This window comes from Bacillus rossius, chromosome 8, assembly GCF_032445375.1.
Source record: "Bacillus rossius redtenbacheri isolate Brsri chromosome 8, Brsri_v3, whole genome shotgun sequence".
Classification (NCBI taxonomy): domain Eukaryota; kingdom Metazoa; phylum Arthropoda; class Insecta; order Phasmatodea; family Bacillidae; genus Bacillus; species Bacillus rossius.
The window spans coordinates 33,396,221-33,417,376 of record NC_086336.1 but is presented as its reverse complement, the minus strand read 5'-3'; positions in this window follow the sequence as shown (position 1 = coordinate 33,417,376).

Sequence of the window (21,156 nt, the reverse complement as noted above, 5' to 3'; positions counted from 1 at the left end):
TGTATGCAAAAATAACCAAATCCATGTGTTGTACAAAGTCAATATCTTTCTTAAAGTATTGCAAATTTTTTCTTAGTAGCTGGTTTCCAAAGGAATCTTTTGTGAAAGAACAGAATTTTCTTTCTGTGTGACGCAACTGCGGAGTTCTGTCCAACGAAGGATTGGTTACCTGGCTTGCGACATCAGCCTCCCCCCCCCCCCCCCCCCCCCCCGGGTTAAACTGACAGTTCGTTCAGGCGATTGTTGAGTCCCATCAGTTGCGTGGGAAATTATGCGATGGCCGCATAAAAAAGAAAAGCCCTATTTTATTTTTTGAAAACGTACTTTCCGGGCTTTGGGATTTGGAGAATATTAACCGCAGTAATTATAGATCAAAAAAATTCACGGATTTATTACACGATAAACCAAACTTCAAATATACTAACGCTTTCTACCGCTTCTGCAATTGGCTCACGGTTTACCTGGAGGACTAAGACCAATGAGACACATCGAATCTCGGGTCACCCATGTGAGATACTCTACCATTCAGCAGTTAATGTACATGCGAAGTTTCCTGAGTATACAGAGAACTGTGGAGTCTATCCTGGAGGTCATTGAACACGTGAAATTTTCCGTTAGCTAAGGGTGATATTCCAAGACGTTCTGGTAACGTAGCGAATAAGCACCGCCTTGTTGGGATACGACCGTAACCTAACTCGCGGGCCGTATTCCAGAACGTGTCCAAACCGAATACCAGCAAGGAAACAATTCAGCAACCGTTTTAATAAACGATGCTCTGCGACGTTATAAACATGTTTCAACACATTCTAGCGGACTTTTCGCTACCCTCTATGCAATTGTTACGGCAAAGATTATAAATGTAGCAGTACCATCGCCCAAAAATAGAACCTCTTTTCTTATTTTCTTAATTACTTTTTTTAAGTTGCGATTATTTCTTGTTATGGCCATTAAAATTACCAGAATGTACTTATTCCAAGATAGTTTCGCTATCATAAAGTTTCGTTTGACACACCAACACGCTTGGTACGTCCCCTGACGATCACAAAAATGACTGTATACGAGTGCATGGCGTCCGACGTGGATCCGTCCATCTGGACAAAATCAACGAAAACGTGCACATGCGCGGAATTTGGGCACGAGATCGGCAAAGGGTAGGACACCAAGATTCGTTCCTTAAAAAGTAAGGGACTGGCCGTGTCCTATCGTGCACTAGGAATACTGATAAGGTACAGGAGTAGCATATTCTACACCTAAACCTTTTTTTTTTTGGTCTCTTGGAATACCGTCCTTAGAGTAATAAGTCCGAAAAGGCTGCCGAGTACGATGTAGTCTACTCGTGGAAAGGTTAAAATTGATTGCACCACACGCTAATCGTAAAGTGGCATTGGGTCATTTCACAAAAAAACTATAAGATCACGTTCTTTGAATGATTCTTGCTATGGGGAACATTTATTTAAATAATTATTTTGGATGCATAAACCATCGATAGTTTGCAATGAATGTCTCAGAGAAAACCTTAAGAATGGACAAAGAAAGATAAATGTACATACGCGCCGAAAACAAGGCAGCTGGGTTCGCATGTGCATCGCTGTTTTGTGGGTGTTTTGTCTAGATTATCTGTTAAGAATCATGCTGGGTTTCTGTGTCTGTCACTGTGTTGTCTAAGGTTGATGTTTTTTAGAGTTTAATGTTTTTGTTGCAACTGTATCTTCGTTGTCAGCCCACTATGTTCGGGTGTGCTGTGACATTGTTCTAATTTTTAACCAAGGAATTCACTGAGCTGTCTATACTTTTAACATTTGACATTGATTTTTACTTTTTCCTGTGTGTTTGTGTATTATTATTTGTTTGTCCGTTCTTTGAAGTTTCTCTACGAAAAACAGTGCAAACTAGCAACGGCACATGTCCAGAATTATGATCTAAAACACTTTATTGCAAACGAAATTATTAATTGTACATGCACTAAGAAGTCTACTTTGATATTTCTTTAATATTTTTAGCGTACAAAAAATATTTGGAAACAGTAACTCCAAATTTGCGCCTGTAACAGGATAATATAGGCCTACATGGTCAGAATTCAATACAGTTATAAGTAGTGAAGAGTTTTGGTGACACGTTGGTAGAAAAATTCATACAGTGTTTTTCTTGCTACAGCCTTATTATTAAAGATTACGAACTGTCTAAAGGACATTTATGGATCATTTATTAACATTACGTTGTGTGATAACATAATAATTTATTGATTTTCGTGCTAATTGTGTTATAAAATATAACGTAGCAAAGACTTGCCGTTTGTCCGATTTTACCTTTGAAAACGAGGCAAAAATGTGGAGTCTTTCAGTATTCTCGCCAGTGATGTTAAAAAAATCTTACCTCTGTAACGTGCAAATTCAAATGTTCTCGTGTTATTTCATGTCACAAATAAACTTATAATACGAAACTCGCGCAGAAATTTAACTTAAAATTATTAAAAATATATCCGAAATAATACATTCGCTTTTCAAAACCAAAATTTATGGATGCGAACCACACATACACTTTCTACGCTAGCCGCTATATTTCGCTGCATTAACCATACACGTTGTTCGCCAACATCAAACGCAGATATAAATTATCACCATGAAACAACAGGACATTTTAAACTTTCAGAAAACCTCGGGTTGGGACCTGATTTTTGTTAAGTAATTTTATTAATATAACACCCATCTTGTTAAAATTCATATTACAGTTAATACTGTAAAGTTTTCGTACACTTTAGAAGTTATACTTCTACTAGGAGGTTGTAAGGCGCCTAAGGCGCCCATTGAAAAATTTTTAATATAACAAACACTTTAATATAATGTACACGAAATTTTTATTTAAAATTCTATTAATTTTAATCTTGTGAAAACTAAAGTTATTTATGTTATTTATAAAATGAGAACAATTGACTTTATATTTAAAGTGCATCTACGCTATTTACCGATAATTTTAGCAGCAGCAAATTAGAAGACCACAAAAAAATATAATATAAAACTTAAAATTGCGTAACTACAAAAAAGCAAATCTGCACAATGTTATCTGGAATAAAAACATATATTTTATACACAAAAGATAAAAATACCAACATTTTTTCAAGACAATTATAAATTTCAAAGATATAACCATATTTCAAAAATAGCAACAAATATTTTCTAAAGAGGATAAGTACCAAAATCAAAATACCATCAAAAGTTTTCCAGTGACGGAAACTTAGATTTCCTACAAGGGAAAAAAATTTCACAGTTTCTCATTTAGATATAAACTTTTGAGATATAAGCCTTTTTAGTAATTATAAGCATAACTGTTTGTAAGGTGCCTAAAGCTGAATATAATAAACACTTTAATTTAATAATTAAGGCTGTATTTAAAATGTTACTCTGTTGTTACACTTTTAGTTTTTATTTTATACACATCTCTATGGAGTAAACTAATTTGTCTTTCATGATATGCTTGTCTCCAAAGTTTACATATATCCTTGGGTTACAGAGTCAATGATTCAGTGATAAGCGTAATTATTTATATATATATATGATGACATTACTAAAATATTAACCTGAAACATTTTTGAATCAATATTTTAACACTAAGTATTTGTTTGTACCTATATATGCTTTGCTAAAACGGCTGACATAAGCCTGTAAATACTTTCTACAAAAAAAATCTTAATCTTATTGAGCTGAGTCAGCTTTATTATATTATAAATGTTATTAAAAAATTATCAAAAATATTATTTGTCAACGATATTTGAACCACACCCATCGATGTTAACAAACACGCGCTCTACCACCGTTTCACTAAGCCTATTATAAATTTAGAAAGATACTTAATATTTTTTATTATAATCTTTGTTTTCTCAGGTATTTTAAACCTTGTGATTACTTTTTACTGTGACTATTTTAGTTAACCAAACTTATTCCACGTTAGATTCACTATCGTAAAGATTCATTTGGCACGACGATATGTTTGGCATATCCCCTAAAGTTACGAAAGTGACTATAAATAGGTTTACACGTGGGTCCGCCATCTTTGTGATACGTCTCCGTTCATCGACTTCCGATCCTTTTTCCACGAAACTATTCCTACCAAATGTCGTATACCAGTAACTAAGATGCGGACACATCAAAAAAAGTCTTGTAAAAAACAGTCGCTGGGATAAAGAGAGGCGGAGTTTCAAATAAAGGGAACGCCGTTACTCGCGAAGTGCTGTGTTTCTAGCTATTTCCAGCACGCTATTGTTTTAACTGGAGCGTGGGAATAGAAGACTTCCCATTACGTAATTGAAAACTTACACCGAGTACACCAGCGGAAAAAAATAATCCTTCATCGCAGAAAAGTAAGGTTCCGTGGTAAGTATAACCTTTTCCCCTTTTTTTTATATTTTTGTTTGGCAGAGAAGAAAATATAACTTTAGAGTAGAAATTAAGAGGCCGTGTCACAAATTTGCGCTCCTATCTATATAAATGTTATTTTAAAAGGCAGTTTTTCTCAAAGTCTATAAGAGGTAGGGGCCGGAAATTTTGCCTACTGAAAGTATACAATACATTTAACATAACCGCTTTTTTCAAATTTATTTATCATATCATATATTATTTCTGTGATGAAAATAATATTATCAATATTTTGATTTGTCCAGATACATTGAAATTTTGCTTATATTTATAATTATTTAGCAAAAACTGAAAACGCCATTGAAATGTATTGCACATTACCTTCCGATCAGTGTCTTCATGATCATGATGGGTTTATAAACCTGGGTGTAATCAAGTCTTTAACTATTACATGACAACATTTATACTTAATAATTTGGAGATATGCCTTTTCTATCCTCAGCCCCTGAGCTTTTACTATCTGGTCTGGCGACCGACCTGACACTCTTCAACCACCCCAGGGGTCTCCGATTACACATCTTATCAAAAAAAAAAAGCTGTTCGTTCATTTGTTTTTGTGTTCGAGCGAAGGTTTACTTCTCCATTAGTGCCACAGAATTCACACATTTATGCCAAGGGAATATTCCGCTGATGTGACGCCATACGAATGTATTATTCGCGACCATACAACTTTTTTGTTTGTCATCGGGAAAATGACGCCGCAGTTTGATTTTTTGTGGTGATATAAAATAAATTTTCTTGGAATGTTCATTTTAAATTGAGCATTTTTAAATGTCAGCGTAGAATATGCTTATCTGCCCATTTTGTTTCTTTCCATAATAATGAGTAAAGTTAACATTGTCATAGACATTTTATTATATTCGTTTGCCGTCCAAGTACAAATGTCACACTATATCGCACGTAATTATATTTTTTTACTAATTTGTTAGTTGTCATTTTATTTAAGTTATAAATAACATTAATAAAAATTATTACTTAATAGTCCAGAATAGAGATTGAGTTATTATTCATTTAATAGGGGTTTAAAATATGGTACTACATACATATTTATATTATCTTGTTGTCTTCTTTGTAACTTTAATGGAAGAATGGCATTTGGTATGTATGTTAACTCACAATGAAAATACTTCAGAAGTACTCAATTAACAGTGAACAACCTAGGGCCTATACTAATTTCATTATGTTCATGAAATATAATTGATATTACTAATAATGAACTGTATGTGTTTTGCGTAGAGATATCGTACGAACTGTATGTGGTACAGACCAACATTAGCTAAGACTCTGTAAATAAGTAATTTCAGTTAATGTGTAGAGAATATTAAAAGTTAGAAATAATGATATATATAAAACAATGCAGAGTTATCAGCATAAAAATAGAAGTTGTTTTTACGTAGCGCCTACTGGAATGTATATTTTGTGTTGAATTATGTGGTATGATTAGTATTCTCTTATTGTAAGTGTGTTTTGTTAAAATCTTATAAAACATCACTTACTGTTGAAGGATTTTCATTTTTTTTGTGATGATCTTACTTAAACAAGTTTTAATTATATTACACATGTATATTTTAAAAGCATTTTAATGTATACTTATAGAATTGTAATAGGCTTTATACGGACTCTCACGATGCATGTGAGCATCTATAATTAATAGAGACCGGAAAAATTCGCGGATTCATTCGGCGATAGGCTAGAAGTCAAATACATATACCTTTTAGATGATTTTGCTATTGGCTTACCGTTCATCTGGACGAATCTCAACCAATTATAAAACACCAACCAAAGAAGGATCGAATCACAGACAAACAAGCTGAGACGACTAACAAGTCAGCAGCAAATGAACTGCCATTATTTGCCCGAGTGTACAGGGGAATGTGCAGTCTATCCTGAAGGCCGTCGAAACCGCGAATTTTTCCGGTCCCTAATCTACATCAATATTATGGCCGTTTCACAAGATCAAATATTTATTGAATTCAATCTGTTGCATTCATTGTACATGATTTTCGATATGTACATTGAATTCAATACAAATTGAAGATGTTACTCAACTAAGCTTATTCTTATTAACTTATAAGTATTTTGTTTGTTCAGTACATAAAAGTAAAAGATTCGTTATTATTTAAATAATGAGCATCTTTAAGCAATAACGTTTTCAAAATATTTACATAAACATAATGGAATATATTTTTTAAATACTTTATATCTACGATCACATCAACGGCAGTATTATGTAATGAATGAGGTAATGAAATTTCTTGAAAGGATATTTTCTTCTCTGTAAAGTAAATTTGTAATGCAGCCCTCTTAATGTTAGTCTTGTGAGTTATTTCGTCTTCTAATATGCTACAGCAATGTATAAAATTAAGTTTTGTTAGTGTTTTAGTCTTGTGTAATGTTAAAGTGTAATGTGATAAATTCAATAATTTTTTTGTAAGTTCGTATTCATAAAGGTAGGCTACATATCGTATTAAGATAAATAGTATAATATTTGTAAATTTAAATTCTTTGAAACAACGTCGATAAGAGGTTCACCTACCTCTGTTAAACTGTATGATGGTGCATTGTAAAAAATTAGGTAGTCTGACTTAAGTGAGATTGTATTTAGATTGTGTGTGATGCATATGCAATATCTAAGCATATGCATTTATGTTATTATCCTTTTAAAACGTTACATGATGAATTTCGTATACTTTTTAATGTCAACTAACATTATTTATCACGGACTATTACATCCAGATAAAGAATAATTACCACATGTTTGAAGATTAATTGTATTCCGATACGTTTAAAGTATTAAAATTTTTAGATTCGACTCATACCATAGTTGTATAAGTGAGGTTTCTTGATTCTGAATCCCTGCATCCGCAATTTCCTAGTGAGCCGCCGGTCAGATTGTCATCCTCTCAGATTGTCGAGGAACCAGATACATTTTTCGTCGAGTAAACTCGAGCTGTCAACCTTCCCACTAATCCTGTGATAAGGGTATATATAGTAGCTTTATCACGCGCTGCGGCTACAGTTCCTTCGGTTGAAAAAGCCACTAAATCTCACTGTTAAAAGAGAGAACTTCTAGAGCAGAATATTGGAAATAAACATTTACTGACACGGCCTCTTAACGATGTCGCTCTGCTAACCAACTGAAAAAACATTATTTATTTCTAGCTTTTTATTTAAAACATTTGTACGAATATACGCCATTGCTGGTTTTCATTGTATGTATGTCATTGAGAAACCACAAGAATGGACATAAGAAATAAATATACAAAAACAAAGAGAGAGAGAAAAAACAAGCCAAAATCATTGGAATTGCATAGACAGCACAGAGAAGTCCGTGGAAGGAGAGTCGGAAATATCATCGCTGTACAGACGACACAGTAGGCTTCCTGAGACGAATCAAAACTTTTTTGTCCGCAGGATGTTTATAAGACAAGGGTAAAAAAATTTCTGCAGGTGAAGTAAGACTGATTATGTACGCCGAGTGCACGTTTTATCACAATTTCATGCGAGTCATTAAGATGTCATTCCACACAAATTATTCCATGAAATGAAATAAATTGTACATTGTTTTCCAGAGAACTGGGCTGGCCAACCATTCACCGGAGTTTTTCCCAGACGTAGTGGGAGAATACCCAACTGTAAAACTAAAAACGTTCATAAAGTTACCTGTCGGAAAATAGCAGAGCACCCCTGCGTGGGATACCCGCCTCCAACGCAATGAAGGCCTGTCATAAACAGTATATAGCTTGGGAGGAGAGAGAGAATGCAAGAAGGAGGAGGGAGAGAGAGAGAATGGAAGAAGTCAGGGGGAAGAGAGATGTGATATATACGTAGTGACGAAGGGGGTAACTTTCTGATATGCTGTAAAACAGTCCGTCAAATTTTATGAACCCTATTTAACTAATTAAATAATCTGTTAAAATTTTTATCTAATTTCCTCGAAAAAACAAATCTTACATCACATTACCTCCAATTACAAAATTTTCTCGGCGTTTGAAAACGCGTCTTTTTGACAGACACACACACACAGCCCAAAGTGTGACTCACTGACTGACTAAGTCATCTACAAATTCTAACCACTGCCAGACGAGCTAGAAATTCAAAATTTTGACAGCAGGTCCACCACTGTCTGTAAAATTCCAAAAAAAAAAATATATATTTTTTTAGTTTTGAACTCCTAAAACATATTCACTTCTATCAAAAATTCACAAAGCCAGGTCGTCGTAGTATTGCTATAAGATACATAATCATAATGGCAACACCGTTGTTAGAGAGCATGGTAAATCGTCTAAACGATATAGCCACGAATAAATTTTATAAACACGTTTATTGGCGACAAAACGCTAAAAATATCACTAACCTGCGTATTTTCGCGACATTATTTTTCACGCTTGTTTAAGGGTTGTGAGTCCAGGAAAATTCGCGTTATTTTCCTGAGATTCATAACTAAATCTTCTAACGTCAGTGATTCCCTATTACGGCTTTATTATGCCCTCATAAGATCAAAATTAGAATATAGTTTTGTAGTTTGTAACTCTATCACGGAAACTGACTCTAAGCGTTTAGAAAAAATAAAATTTAAGTTTTTAAAACAATCTTTGAAAGGGTTTTTTCTTTTTCAAAAAATGCACCGTTTAATAATTATCGTGAAATGTTACAAAAATATAATACTTACGCCCGTAAAGCTCGACGTTCTGCCCTCGATGCGAACTTTATCATAAAGGTTTTTTTTTTCAATATACGACTGTGAAGAGGTAAAAGAGCATACGTCCCTGAAAGTTCCAGCCTACAGTCACAGGAACGAGATATTTATTCACCACGTCATGTAAATTGCTTATGCGTTGTGTAGTTAGTGAAGCGTTTGACCCTTTTATGAAACATAATAAAATAAGTTTTAATGACTTAATAATACAGTAGCATATAAAAAAATATTGTAATTTGCTTGTAGTAATATAAACATAAATTTCCATAGATTATATTTTATGAGTGCATGTATCTGGAATGTGAATTGAATAGTGAATTCCTTTTGAATTTTTTTAGTAGAAGTATTTTCAAACTGGCGTGTATGATTACTTGGAAATCCGCGGCTACACTTCACATTTTTTTTTCCTTTTTGTGACTTGTTTTTCCTTTTTTTTTTATCCCTTTCTCCATGTTTACGTTGTTTGTATTTGTATTTGTTTTATATTTGTATAGCGCCAGCATATTTTGGACTACGTCTGTGGGCCGGCGCTTAATAAATGTGTACATAAATAAATAAATTATTCAGGTACTTACTGAACTCCGTGCTCAGGTTAATGTGTGACAGAATAAGCGTTAATGTGTGTAAATTATTATTAGAAAACATATATGTGTTGTATGGTATTTTATGATTCTGGTTATTTTTTTTTATAAAATATTGTAGTAGTACAAAACGTGTCAGTTTTGTTAAAATTATAGCATTAGGTATACGTTTTAAACTCAATTATAAATACCTTATTCGTTTAATAATGTTTATCTTTTATGCTGTTTTTAAAATTTTATTATTTGCTAGTGATCTGTTAATTTAGTTTGTATTTTATTGTTTTTGTAAGTACTTTCGTTGTTCAGGCTATAGCTGTTTTATCATGGTTATCTTGCATATCTTGTAAAATAAGTCAATAAATAAATAAATAAATAATGAATAGAATTTGTGGTTTATCGCGGGTATAGTCGAATGCAGTTTGTTCATATCTGCAACGTCTCCTATTCCTATTGGCTCAGGTCGGTGGAAAAAGCACGTTCCGCATTTGAATCAGCCAATAAATAACAACGCCTATGGTTTGCCACAATATTATTATGTCATGCGATAAAGGATCTCTTCCAGTCTTAATAGTAAAAACAGGTTACTATGGATTGTAGACTATATTTTTTGCAATAAATCATCATCTCTATAAATGGCGTATTTTTTACCGGTGTTTCAGTGAAAATGAAAGTTTTTAAGGTAAAATGAGATTCAAACGGTGTTTATTTTCGTGGCTAAAATATGAAACCAATACACTCCCTTGCAGAAGTCTTAGTCCCCTGGTGCCTATAAATCTCATCCTTAAAGTTTAATAAAAACACCCCCGGGAATTAATGACGCGCCACCGCGACAATTCACATCTGGCGTTTTCACCCTCGTGCACCTCTGCCCCTCGTGTTCCAACCTCCCCCCCCCCTTTTCACGTGGTATCAAAGCGTTAATTCTATGTGGCTTAGGTGAGGGGTTTGAAGATAGGGGGTTGGCGCGTGGCAGGGAGAGAGAGAGTGAGTGTGTGTGTTTGATGGCAGGCAGGGAGGGGGAGGGGACTTTTAATCCTGTAAGTTGGCAATTTGCTCGGCATGTGTGTGACACAGCTCGTAGTTCGCTCGCTCGCCGCTGCGCGTCGCTCATGTGGCAGCGGCACGGTCGCTCGTGGAATATTCATCGCCGGAGCTGAATGGCGCTGCCGATGCAGAGCGGCATATCATCCGAGTGGTTAGTGCAATTCCCTACCCAGTAGCAGGAACACCTGGTTTTCACGAGAAAATCTATCCCTTTTGGACCTAATCCAGGCCAAATTTCGCAAGATTGTTAAAAAAAAAAGTAGGTACTTTTGTATGTATATAATTCATTCGGATGTATACACTTTACACTTTAATGGATGACAGTTCAGAAAATGGTAAAATGGATATGGTATTTTTTGGTTGTTCATTATTCATACCCAACATATTGTTCCTCGCGTAATTTGTTTAGGAGATATGATTTTTAACTATGATTCAAACTCGCCCTCATTTATTGTCTTAGCGGTTGAATTTTGAAAAAGAAAATGGACAAAATACTTTCATAGCTCTGTATAAAATGTTAGTGTTGTTAATAGTTGTTTATAGATTCAAATATATGAATTTTTTTTATAAAACTTAACTTACCTATTTTACACCCCTTTGGTTTGGAATTTCAGAAAAAAAAAATTTTAAGCTTGTGGTTTTGTGTGTTTAATGTTTGTACCCAAAATCTTTAATTTTGTTTTATCAACTTTAGATGTTAAAAGTTATTGTTAAAATATACTTATACCCTTTTCTACTCCATGTGAGCGGAATTTGGCAGTGGCATTATAGCTTAGTGTTCAAGTTAGCCAAAGACCTTATAGCAAAAAAAAACGTATTTGCTTCGAAATCCTAGCGATGACCGTAACAAATAAACAGATAATCCTTTTAAAAACTATATAATTTAGTTCAAAACAATGTAAATAGCCGTTTTTTATAGTTTTATTTATAATTTTATGCGATGCTTAATCTTTTCTCCATGAAAAGTTTTATTATTATTTTATGATGACCATTCCTTGTATTATTTTCTTTGGATTATTGCAGATTGTATACCTGTAGGCTAGTCAGGGGACGGCTTACAAGCTAATAATTAACCTAATTTTACATTCAAAAATATCTTACTCGGAACCTCTAAAGCAACAGACGTACAATAAAAATTGAATTAAAAATATATAAATTAGAAATCCGAAACCACTTGTGGAAGTTGCAGCTAAAGATTTAACGATTTTTCTTAGTGACGTCATTGTCAATGTAGTATGTTCATTGTTATGGCTTGTTACATAGTATAAAAATTTATATATTTTTTAATCACTGTGTAATTGTTACATGTAAGTTACAGTTTTTTTACTGTCAGCAATACAGTTGCCCTATGAAATCACGCGTATTTACTTTCGAAGCAACCACTTAAACACTAATAATGACAAAAACTATTCTTAAGGGGGTGAAAAGGGGATAAATATTGTTTTCCAACTATTCAACTATCGCCGAGGCTTATACAGCGTAACTAAAGATATTGGGTAGAAAAATTAAACATACCAAACTCATCAAATTTATCCAAACATTTGGCGAAATTCTACAAAGGTTGTACAAGAGTTATGATTGGTTGATGATTTACTAGATTAGGAGGTAAGAAACTAGGAATACACATTTAGGTATTTCTTAAAAAAATTACCCTTAAGAACGTGAAAAGAGTTAGTTGTTTTTATGAAAAGTAATCATACATTTAAGTTAACAAAGTGGGAGGTAATGCCTATATTGGATACGAATAATAATTCATCAAACACTACCAGTTTCGTTTAGCCAGTTTACAGAATTCCAGCCATAAAAGGATTTTGATAAGGGGGGTTTATTTTATGAAGAAAAATTTATATTTCTATATCTACTAGGGCGGGAGGTAAAAAAGTGAGCATAAACAACATGCATATAGTTACATTAAGGGAATGTTTTTAATATAAAAAATTACCTGCAAAGAGTATAAATAAATCAGGAGGTAAGATTTTAGTTTATAATAATAAACAAGTAAACCTTAACAATACCTTTTTACCATTTTCGGAGTTTTACCTCTATTGAAGTGACAATGGGATGAGTTTAGAATTACCAAAGAAAAAAATCATATCACTGAATCTCCTTTTTTGAGGGATAAGAAACTTTGCAAGAATATCACATATAAAAACATCAAACCATACATTACATGTTAAAACATTTTTAATTTCCTTTTCTAATAAGGTGGAATAGGTGTTGGTTTAGTTTTATAAACGCTTATCATATATTGATTAATATTATTATGAGAAAAAATTTGTGATTATTAATGGAAAGAACACCAAAATTTTCGTTACAGTTTTTGTAACTTCACTTCTGAGGTGGTAAAAACGGAAAAGATTGTTCTTATCAAGAACAATTATTTGACCGATTGCACTAGAGCAGTAGGTGAGTTTTTTTAAAATTATTTATTAAATAATCCATGCATGGCAGATAAAAATACAGGTGTGAAATTGTGTTTGGTTTCACTCATAACATCTCAACATTGGTCTAATTTGGCTATTGTAATCTAAGTTTAAAAAAAATTACGAGCCTTTTTTTATAAAATTATATTCTTAATGAAATTAAAGGTTTTATCTTTTAGGGGGTATGCAAATATAACCAATAAACCAATAAACAAGATATTTATGTAAACTGTGATTATTCACATTAAAGAGAAAGAAGCGTATATTTTATCATTTTTTATTCTAATCTATTAGAGTGAAAAGTAGATAGGCGGGAATTTATTGAGCTTAAAACATAAGAAAACGTTGTCCCACGTAACTAATATTTAGTAAAAAAAATTAATGTTTATAAATCCCCTTCTTTCGAAATTCCAACCCTGAGAATTTTTTAGTGAGTGAAGATATATGAATAACTGCAATTTTATTCTGTTCATTGCTCCACCTACGGATTAAGCTTTTAATGCCTACCTATCCGGCGATTATCAATCTTTTCATCTCTCACCTGCGATAATCTACTTCACATTCAAATTTTTGCTACACTGTTAAAAATTATCGCCTTCAATTTACGAAGAACACTGGTTACAAATTTTATAGGTATCTTCGTAAATTTACAGAAACCGAGATCACTTTCTTTGAGCTTGAATTCCAAAAAATTCTAGGTTTATTAACAAACCAATCGAAAACATTTTAAGAACGATGTTCTTTAGTCCATGTGTAAGTTTATCTTGGTTTTAGAACGAAACATACAACTCGGAAATAAAAAAGGGTGTAGTCTCTAAGAAGAATCAGGAGCACAAGAAGAAAACCAAAGCACGTTCTCCTTAATATCAGAAAATCACATAAAAAATAATAACAATTATAATAAAAATTAAAACCAAAAAATAATAATAAATCACAAAAAAATAGCTTCTGTCAGCTTGTGATCTTCTCTTTGTTGAGCAAGGATATAGTTATTGAACAAGCCAGGAACTTATGTGATTTATTGTTCAGTTTTTTTTATTATTCTCATTATTTATTTTAATGTGATTTTCTGATTTTAAGGAAAACGTGCGGTAGTTTTCTCCGTGTGTTTCAAATTATTCCAGACAATATTTTAAAAGTATTATTCGTGTGCTCATTATTCCTGTCGAGATTTCTGCTAATATTTTGCGAGTGCTTCTGGTTATTTCTGATAAATATATCTCTGTACAAAAAATATTTTTGCTTAATGAGTCACGGAATTTTATTTTGAATTACATTTAAATTGTGAGTTTCTGCTACCAAATTATTACTAAAAAATTTCATCAGGTGGAATTAAAACAAAAAACATCCATTACTCAGTCAAATAATATGTCTTGAGTCAACTGAGAAGCACTAACATGCAAGACGAACCTCCTTCTCCTTGATGTCTAGCGAAGACTTCCTTATTTTGCGATCGTTGGTGAGCATCCCGCATCCCACTTAAAAAAAATCATTTTTACCTCAACACAACATGTGTGCGACATCTGTTGACAAGAATCAGGACAACTTACAAGTTCTTTTGCAAGAGATAAATTAACTCTCGCAGTAGAGTGGAGTAAAAAACAGTTAGAGCCAAGAAGTCTCGTAGCCTCGTATAATTTTAGACTTGTAGCCTCGTATACTTGTAGCCTAGTAGTCTTGTAGTCCTGTAGTCTTGCAGCTTCGTAGCCACCTAGTCTCGTAACCGAATAGCAGCTAGGCCTAAGATAGCTTTAGCCAATGACTGTTGGAGCGAATGAATGTTGGAGCCAAACGACTGATGTAGCCATAGTCTGTTGTAGCCAAAAGACTGTTAGAGCCATGGACTTTGGAGCCAAAACACTGTTGAAGCAATAGACTGTAAGAGGCATTATATCAATCGTAAATATACAATCGCATCCTTCTGATTTGAATGTTCGTGAGCATGTACCTACGTCCTTTTCTTTAAATGTGCTTCCTTTTTTTTAATTTTCTTTCAAAATGTGAACACTTTTCTTTAAATGTGCTTCATTTTTGTTGAATTTTCGTTCAAATGTGGGTCCTTTTCGTTAAATACGTGTTCCTGTGTGTACATTGCGTATTCATTACGTGTTTGGTGTGTGCATAACGTGTTCATTACGTGTTCAGTGTGTGTGTGTGTGTGGCTGTATTGTGAGTTTGTTCATTGCATGTCCTGTGTGTGTACTGTGTGTTCATTGTATGTCCAATGTGTGTACTGTGTTTCCAATGTGTGTCCTGTGTGTAAACTGTGTTCAATTGTATGTCCGGTGTGTGTATTCTTTGTTCATTGCGTGTCCTGTGTGTACTGTGTGTCCATTGCGTGTACCTACTGTGTGTACTGTGTATCTATTGTCTGTCCAGTGTATGTACTGTGTGTTCATTGTGTGTGACCAGTGTGAGTACTGTGTCCAGTGAGTGTTCTTTGTGTGTACTATGTGTTCAGTGTGTGTACTGTGTGTGTACTGTGTGTTCAGTGTGTTTACTGTTTGTACTGTGCGTCCAATGTGTGTACTGTGTGTACAGTGTTTCCAGTGTGTGTACTGTGTGTTCTTTTCTATTGTTTAATGGGTGTTTTCGTTAAATGTGCGTAGTAAAATCCGCAGTAGCTATGCATATTTACTGGTTCAAAACCTCTTGGTCTCGATAAAAAAAAATTTCAGGCATTCTTGGTCCTTTAGTAAGCGTAAAACATGTTCCGTTGGTCTAAATACTTGTAATTGATTTTATCGATACTTAAGGGTCTGACAATTAAAAGACTTTGTCTTGACTGCTGGAAATATGTTATATTAGCTATCGATGAAGCAGGTCTTGAGATTCGGAAATGTCTGGTCTATACGTCTAACATAGTTCATTACGTGGTCTCGTGATCCGAGGTCACTTGGCCTATACGTATACAATTGTACATGAACTGGTTGAAATGTATTCGAAAAATAAATAGACTTCCATTCTAGGCAGAGCGACAACATATTTAAATCGTCGGACAGGAATATTGTCTAAAGTTGTTTTTCGTAGAATGAATGATTAATAAACTCCACGAAAGGTAATGGGAAACAGAATTTAAAATTTATTTTAAACTTTTGTTGCACTTATCACTGGCTGAGAATCAAACCAAGGACGGAAATCTATCGCGTCAATCATTATTTTCAAATTTGATTTTTTGATGAACTTTGAAATTTTTTCCGAATTTCTAGGTCAGTAAATACAAATTTCAAAGATGGTCATATCGGCTTATTGAAATTAATATTTTTTACATAAAATTAAATATATTTACATCAATCAATATTGAACCAAAAACGGATATATATCGAATAAATCACTATATTAATGAGTAATTTTTTTGACTAATTTTTGCATTTTTCCCGAATTTATAGGTTAATTATTTACTAAATTCCAAGATGGCATACAAATATCAATATCACGGGTGCCACAGTAATATTAATGATTACTGCACCCTAGTGGGTAAAAATTAAACTAACATGGCGACAGTGCACTCTAGCAAACAAAAGCCTGATAACGGTCTCCAGCAGAAGAAAACAAGATGGCGGATGTGATGAGATACTAGCTGGATATATATATATATGTGTGTATATGTATATATATATATATATATATATATATATATATATATATATATATATATACACACACACTTTGGCATTAGTGATGGGAGGTCAGTTTGCCGGTGGCTCCCGTGGAGGAAGGATCTGTCGTAATTTTTTATTATTATTTTGCCCTCGCCGGGTTAGAACCGAAGACTCTATGAGGTAAGTGTGTGTTTTATTAAAATTTTATTAATATTTTATTAAATAAATTTTTTTACATTTTAAGGTTTTTCCCGATTTTCTAGCTAAATAATTACAGATTTTCAGTATGGTGGCCTTGACATCATAATCCTAGTTGGTGGAGTGTTTTTATTTAAATTTTTCTTAATTATATTTTTTATAAATTTTAAAAATCTTTCCTATTTTCTAAAATAAAAAATATGGATTTTCATGATGGCGTCCATACCGAAAATTGCAACGTTATCGAATCCAAATGGCGGTCATAACTAAACTTTCAAAGATGATGTTATTCATATCCAAGATGGCGGGCGTAACGAAACATGCAACGTTTCTAGAGTCTAAGATGGTGACCATAAAAATATGTGCAACGTTGATGTATTTAATTCAAGTTGACGGCATTTTTTATTAATATTATATTAATTAAATTTTTTTACAAATTTAAAATATTTTTCCCGATTTTCTAGCATAAAAATACGAATCTTCAAGATGGCGGTCGTAACGATTATTGCAACAGTTACGTCATAATTCAGTATGGCTGCCATGGCATCCTAATTGTCGGAAGGTTAGGGAGGTTTGTAGATATGGATATGGATTTTTCAATCCGTAGGCATTTTTGAGAACTAAAACGTGGAAATTTTCCTCAAAAGGGTAATTTTAAAAATAGAGAAAAAAAAATTATATATTTTTTTTTGGCGGAATTTTTTTTTTAATTTGTTGTTACTATGTTTACTAACTGACCAAATTTACAAAATGATTAATCTGAGAGGCAAAATAAGTTATTCAACTGCCCGCACCAGAGAAAGTTTCTCCCAATAGGTCTAGTTCCAGCAACTCTTAGCATTACAGATATATATAGTGTTGGAGCGAATGGCGTGGAAGGGAAACGATGCTAGCGCGTTGTTGCTCCGTTGTTTTCGACCGGGATTACTCGTCCCACCTCCAAAAGCTGCTTTTCCAACGGCCACTTACCCTCTGCTCCCTGATCCCGCCTGGTCCTGGAACGCGTGTTAAATACCTGTTGTGCGGGTTGCTCTCGTTAGCTGCGCACCCAGCCGCCGCTGGCGTGTCGCATGGCAGCAGCACCCGCGGCAGCGAAACAAATCAAACTTGCATATTCCACGCAAAAAAAAAACAAAAACAACTGAAATCACATTTACAAAAAAGTTTCTTCTCTGTGCGGAATATCTATTTAATGAACAGTTACTGACTTTGATGTTGCGAGGAGGAATTTCCAGAGACGGCAAGTCTACGGAGTTCGCGAGATTTTTGGACTAATTTTTCCCGTGCTACTATGTATATTTTGTCGTGTATTCTTTGTCATGTTTGCTATATTATCCCTTTGTATTTTATTCGTGTCGTGGACTGCAGGAAGAGACAATGGCCGTCTGGTATTTCAGCAAGTGTGTGAAAAATTGGTTTTTGTATGTATATAGTGTCGTATTTCTTGGCTTCACCGCAATTTGTAATCTCTTTCATTAATGAACGAATTTATGAAAACGAAACGAGAGAGATACGACGCCCTAGTTGTACGCCATGCTATCATTTATCTTTCGTCGCACATCGCGCGGCGACGGCTATCTTTGAAACATTATTAACACCTGTCATGGAACTCCGGCTCCTGTTTTGGCATCGCACCGACGTGTCTCGCCCTAATTCTCGAGGTGTTCGGCCGCTACTGTAGCCCGTCTTATCCTTAGGTTGCAGTATGCATTTTAAAACAAAGCAAAGAAACTAATGAGTGTCAACTCAATGCTACAAACCAACACTCTTATTTTATTTAGGAATCCGGGAACTTTGCGGTTTTCAAAGGCAACGTAACAAATTAAAAGTCGTTAACTTTTTGAAAATAAATATTGGCAACACTGATTTTTTGGAGTTACTCTTCTTATAAAAAGTGCTCGCTTTTAACGTTTACGTTACTTTCTAACGCTGCTGTGGAGGGGGAAAAGAACGAGAGAGAGAGAGAGAGAGAGATAGCTGGTGAGTGATTGTTTTGAGTTGCGGGGTTACTGATGACAGCAACAGCGTATCATTTCATACACTGTCAACGTTTAGATACTTTCCCATACTTTTGTATACTTCTGCCTACTTTCGCAACTCCATACTCTCAACTCTGAGGTTAGCTTAAAAATTGTGATACATGTACAGACATTTCTAATAGGGCTAGAAATCATATTTTTACCTATCATAAACCCATTCGATTCATTCTTAGATTCCATTGAAGTCACGGACAGACACTAGTAAAAGTCCACTTCCAACGTATGATTACAGGTGGTTCAAAAATTAGAGTAGTCTAAAAATTGCATCTCCTTCATATGTGTGAAGTTGCTCTTTAACGTGCATGACGGCCTCGGATCAATTTTAGAACATAAAATGAAGAAGGCTTTGTTCATACATTTTTTTTTGCGAGCGCCCATATTCCACTACGCCAGCGTCAGCCCTTTCGCAGTTCTGTGGGCCCCCCGGCATGCATGTTAGCAGCTGAGTTCGGTTGGAGTGTGGATGCGTTTCAGGGCTCCAGGTCGGGGGTGCGTTGTAAAGAGTTCGTGTGCATCGCGGCTGCAGCAGGGTTGTCTGACGCCGTGGCCGCAATCAGGACCATGGGCACGCTCCGAAGTATGAAGAGTCTAGCTGAGAGGAACGAGAACACCAGTACAGCAGAGTAAGGTACTGGGAAGAGCCGTGCGTCGGACCTGCAATAAGCTGCAATAAATTACTGGCCAGGGCAGGGATGAACTAGGAAGTTGTTAGTTTCGCGCAAGAAGCACGTGGATAGATAGGAACACCTGTATTTCGCGAATACATTTCGTGTCAAGGTATGTCACAAGACACTGTAGCTTTTTCTTAGAGTGATGGCGAATCGTGTGCGTGCAGCAGTACGGTATCCGCATTCCCATTGGCCCCGTCAAGTGCGGGAAAAAACCTCTCGCCGACCACAGCCAATAACTACAAGAAAAAAAACTACGGTGTTTCGCGATGTACCTAGACACGAAATGTATTCGCGAAATACAGGTGTCCCTATAGATAGATGAATGAGCCGGTTGTCTGTGGTCCCATTGGCCGGTGGCCACAGCCAATGGAATGGCAGCGTGGTTGCTGGCGGCCGCGACACGGACAAGGCCAGTTTGTCCGCTCCCAGTAGCGGGCTGCCACGACACAACTCCCAGCAGCAGGAAGATCTCGGCTGGCCTCCAGTCAGAGCTCCGGCGCTGTTCGGTCCCGTCGACCACGCGTCATGCCGCAGTTCGCGGGCTCCTGCTTCGCATCTTTGTGCACATCGACCGTCCTGCTGCTTCCTGCTGCTTCCTGCTGCGCGCCGATCTTCGTCCGGGACTGCCTTTCGCCACACCACCGGTCGGTCCACGAACTGCTGATCGGTATAGTCACAGCCACCCCAGCCGGCGGGGATGCCGTATCAGCCGCCCGCGGATCGCTCTCGGTAAGTAAATAAGTAAGTCAGTACATTATTTATTATCTTCACTGGTTACATGGTTACAATGAACATACAACGGCACAGAAAATGGGATGCCCCAACTATTTCCATGCTACAGTACAAAAAAAGTTTATAAAAAGAAGATATCTTCACTAAAATTTCCAGGAAAATTTTGAAAAAAAAAAAACCAGAGTTCACAAATAGAACTGTTCAATAAACAGAAAGTACATTCGGTCAGTTGCATCAAATCCAAAAGAAACTAGAAACCCTAAGAACAAGAAAATTGAATTGGTATTGGTCGCCGTCTTGCTTTCAGAATTCATAAGTGCACAATAATGAGATGGGCCAAAGTTCGGCTCACTAGAAAATTAAGGAAAACAGGAAAGTAAGCCTAGATAGATATAACTAATTATTTAAACTGCTGTACAGGGTCTCGGTGCTTACCCCGACCCGTGTTCTCTGCAGCGGGAACATCCCGGCCCACAGTCCACCAGGGTGATGGTAAGTACTTTACATAAGCTTAAACATAAGGGAACCTGTAAATAACCATCGGGAGAACGGTACATCACTTAATAAACACACCTACTAAGTACAGATAGCTAACATGTAGTTACACGCTGGGTTAAGCTGGCGAGGAGCACAACAATTTACAATACAACTGCCTTGATCGTATTTAACATTAACTGCCATCGATCGGCTTCAGGCGTAACATCCCGAGTCCATTGACTATGGTATTCCCGCTTACGGAATTTTATAATTTGATTGAA